Here is a 4712-nt window from a genome sequence, read left to right on the forward strand (position 1 = left end):
CTCCGTTCAGACACGTCATTCCACTGTGGCGTTCCAGGAGGAGTTAACTGTGATACAATACCACAATCAACCAGATAGTCAGAGAACTCTTGGCTCATATACTCGCCACCACGATCTGATCGAAGTGTCTTGATCGTCTTGCCAAGCTGGTTCTGTACCTCGTTTCTGAAAGCCTTGAACATTTGAAGTGTTTCAGACTTATGTCTCATCAAATAGACATAACCGTATCGACTGAAATCATCAGTGAACATAACAAAATACAGATAACCTCCTCTAGCTGGACAGCTCATTGGTCCGCATACATCACTATGTATGAGAGCCAATAACTTCGTCGCTCTCTGTCCTTTCCCCTTGAAAGGATGATTTGTCATCTTGCCCATCAAACAAGACTCGCAAGACTCAAGAGACTCAAAGTCAAATGAATCCAGGAGACCTTCATGATGAAGCTTCTGAATGCGTTTCTCGTTTATATGGCCTAGACGACAATGCCAAAGGAAGGTCGGGTTTAAGTCGTTCGGCTTAAACTGTTTAGTACAAACGTTATAGATTGACCTGTATCTAGACGGCTCGTCATCCAAAGCATAAAGGCCATTAATATGGTAACCTTTACCATAAAATAAATTACCTCTATAAATGGACAGACATTTGTTTTCAATAATAAATCTAAAACCATCCGAGTCTAAGCATGAAATCGATATAATGTTCTTGCTGATAGCATGAACAAAATAACAATCATGCAACTCCAATACAAGTCCAGAAGGTAAAGTCAGATCATAAGTCCCGACGGCTAATGCAACAACTTTTGCTCCATTCCCAACGCGGAGATCTACTTCTCCTTTTGCCAATTGTCTACTTCCTCGCAACCCTTGCACATTTCCACAAATGTGCGAAGTACTTCCGGTATCTAATACCCACGATGTAGAAGTAAACAAATTAGCCTCTATAACGAAGACACTAGAAGTCGATGCTTCTCTAAGCTTCTTCTTCTCCTGATCTTCCAGGTAGAGTCTACAATTTCTATTCCAATGCCCAACGGCATGACATAAATAACATTCTTCCTTTTTGGACTTAGGCTTAGGTTCAATGACAATGCTTGTCACTTTCCTCTTGCCCTTGCTCTTGGAACGCTTCCTTTTGCTGGAACTCTTTCCAACAACAACCATTTCACTATTTTCGTGGCTCTCAGCTCTCTTTTGGAATGACGCACTCAACTGATCAACTATCAAAGAATCGTCCATGTCCTCTAATCGCTTACGCAATTCCGAGGCCATGTTTCCAAACGTCAAGCTAGACTTGTCCGGATCATCATCCACATGCTTCCGATAAGCATCAATGATCGATCTAGAAGCCATGGTTAGAGTCTTATCCTTCATAAGGATAGATCGCATCGTCAACTTCGGTACAATACCGGTTAACGCTATGATACACGCCTCGGCTACAAAGTGGAAATCTCGATGAAGTGATGGAACCGAAGATCAATCACCGGCACTCTCTTGGAGGCACTCGAACTCAATCTCGGTTTAGAAAATGTGATTCGAAGTGAAGATGGTATCTAGCTCAATCACCGGCACTTTGTGAGGCTCTCGAATTCAAGCTAGAGAGGTAAGGGATTGAAAATGGATAAGTAACGAAGGGTAAGGCCTCGGACAAACCAAGACAATCTCTCGGACACACCAAGAGAGGAACTTCGGACCAACCGAAGGAGAGCAAGCTTTAGCTCGAAAATAAACTCTTTTCATTCATCAAATATGATCTCAAATGAGTTCTTACAACATATTTATAGAGGACTAGGTAGGTAGCAACAACTAGAATTACATTAATGCAAGTCTACATGTAAGAGGGGTAGGAGCCTTAGCATTAAATAAGGTAGTTGGGAAGAAACTAGCTGTTGGAAAATGTCTTGCTGTCCAAGAAGCTTCCTTTGCTTGAATGACCTGAGAATGAAGTAACTTAGGCTTGTAATATGGGGATATTTCATGCCTTGCTTGATCCGAGAAATGGGATGTAAGCGTCTTCGTTCCGTAGATCACATAATGGTCGATTCATGGTAGCGATGAGAGTGAGACGAGAGTGAGACGAAGGGCTAGAACTTTAGCACGAGTAAGGGATGGCTTGGGCCGAGAATAGAAGTGTGCATCCTTCGGATTTTGTACAGCCATTCGTGACTCATCTCGGATGATGATCACCTTGTGATCGGGTGGGACGTCATTCTCCGGTTGAGCTCCTAGCTCCATGCGATCCGGTTGAGCTGCAAGTTTCGTAGGTTCCAAGTGTTTGTCCATGCTCCCGCTCCAAGCTATCATTAGGTCCATGCGTTCTTTTATCTCCAAGATATAGTTTGATGCATCGCTCGAGATTCCGAGGTCCTCATCATTCCCTCCCTCTTCTGAAGGTTTCGTCCTCGAAACTATTTTGCCTACATCAAACGGGGCCAAGTCAGCATTAGTGAAAATATAAGTTATGTCATACCCACCTTGGTCTTGGCGTGCATCGAAAATTCCAAGCACTTTCTTTTGAGCCTTTCCCCGTTCGAAGGGTTTATCCTTTGTGAGGTCGTGGTTGTCGTACCGGACCTTTTCCCGTTCAAAAGGTTTATCCCTATTTATATCCATGAGTCTGTGGTTAGGACTAGGCATTTCATGCGACCTTTGCATTGGGAGGATACTCGTGTTTTCTGTCTTTTTCTCCATGCAAACGTTCTCCTCCCGAGTTTGGAACACCTGCAAATCAAAGACATAACCTAGGGTAGCAAATATATTAGTGCAACAAGTGTTCTTCCCGAGATGTTTGTAAAAACATTTCAATTGCAAAACCCCTTTTTCGGATTCAAATCGGGCAATGACGTCATTAAGACAAGAATCATAAACAAGAATATAAAGAGGAACGAAATTACCGGGGTCGCCTCCTAGGGAATAACCTATGAGACTTGTATGGTTATTTGTAGCATCGGATACCATGTAGTCCTATAACCATTGATCTTGATCATACGTTCTTGGGCGCTTGTTCCGAGATGTGGAGAGTCGGTTATTGGAAGCACTGTGTAGTCCTTGCAGATTTTCTCCAATATCGTCTTGGACTTTTCAAGTATGTTTTCCATTGACATCTCATCCACGTTCTCTTTGGCATCTTGGACAGTCTCGTCCACACCATTCTCCACTTCTTGAATTTCTTCTCCACGTATGATCTCTTTCTTCTCATTCGTACACTTCCCTTGTTCGAATGGTTCGTCCTTTAGATATAGCTTTTGAGATTGGTCAATGAACGTGACTCCCTCTTCTTGCACTTTTTTTGTCCCTTCCTTCATGAAAATGTAGTTCTTGCAAACAATCAACAAAATCTAAACAAACAAACTCATTAATGTAGTATGTGCACCTCTTGATATCTCCATAGAGGTAATCCTTTTGGCGTATTTGCAATTTATGCTCAAGTTTCATAACACACTCGTTGAAACATGAATCATATACAAGAATAAAAGTAGGAACGAAGTTACCGGGTTTTGCTCCAAGTTTTTGACTTATGATCCATGTGTGGTTGTTAGAGGTGTCAATTGTCCTTGTCGAAGTTTTGCTCAGAATTTTGAAATCCTCATTTCGTGCAACAACTTCTAAAGCATCGTTCTTGACGTCATGCGGCTCTTCATTCGCATGCATTAAACTTTTGGGTACTCTTTCGGTCACATTGTAGGGATCCTCGATCGTTTCCTTCTCTTTGGTCATATACTCGGTTACCTTCTTGGATATAACATCAGATTTCTCTTCAAGATTTACCACATCCAAAGCTATAGACTCGCATGTTTTGTCATCCTTGATGGTCACCTCTCGAAGATTGGGACATTCGCATGTCATATGTTCTTGTTCCGTACTTTCAGATTGTTGACTCATTCATGTGGATTCCGTCAACTCTTATTGATACACGCCTCGGCTACAAAGTGGAAATCTCGATGAAGCCATTTTCTCGAGCATCATGATCTTTCACCTTGTCTCTGTCTTTGGTTTAGGCAAGACTTTGGCGTATAAGCGTTTGTGCTTGTGCGCACCTATTCTTCGTTGGCTTCTTGTTCATTTGTTGCTCTACTTGAATTGCCATATGCACAAGATCCTGCAAGTCATGATATACCTTTTGTCCTACCTTTCTAGCGATTCGATCTTGCAAGCCATCTAGAAAAGTGTGCCACGACATCCTCCTCATCTTCGTTTATGTTCAAATGGTTGCGAAGGTGTTCAAACTCATCGAAATATTCCTCGACCGTCTTGCTTCCCTGCACTATGTTACGAAATCTATAATGCAATTCACGAAGACAACGTCGAGGTACATATCTTTTTCGCATGGGGATTTTCATTTCCTTCCAAGTGGAAACCGGATCATAATGTGCACGTCGTCAATTGCTTTCTTCTCGTGGGTGAATGTCTCTATCTCCTCACATAGTAGACGCAAGTACCGCTTGAGTCCATCGTCGCCTAGATAGATCCATTCCTCTCCTATTCTCCGGATGTGGCCTCGAGTCTTGAGGGAGTCCATGTCAAGGAGGCAATGCAAATCAATGACGTTTTCTTTGTAGAATGTAATCCCCGTGTCTACCCTCCGAGCTATCTTTGTGATGATGCCTCCAACACATATTTTAACGTCCTTAGCCTTCGTGTTGGCCATGTTGTACAGATGGATTGCTACCCTTGATGCCAAATCCATGGTCGACCATCCTCCTCGCACACAAT

This window comes from Tarenaya hassleriana, unplaced genomic scaffold (assembly GCF_000463585.1).
Source record: "Tarenaya hassleriana unplaced genomic scaffold, ASM46358v1 Cleome131, whole genome shotgun sequence".
Taxonomy (NCBI): domain Eukaryota; kingdom Viridiplantae; phylum Streptophyta; class Magnoliopsida; order Brassicales; family Cleomaceae; genus Tarenaya; species Tarenaya hassleriana.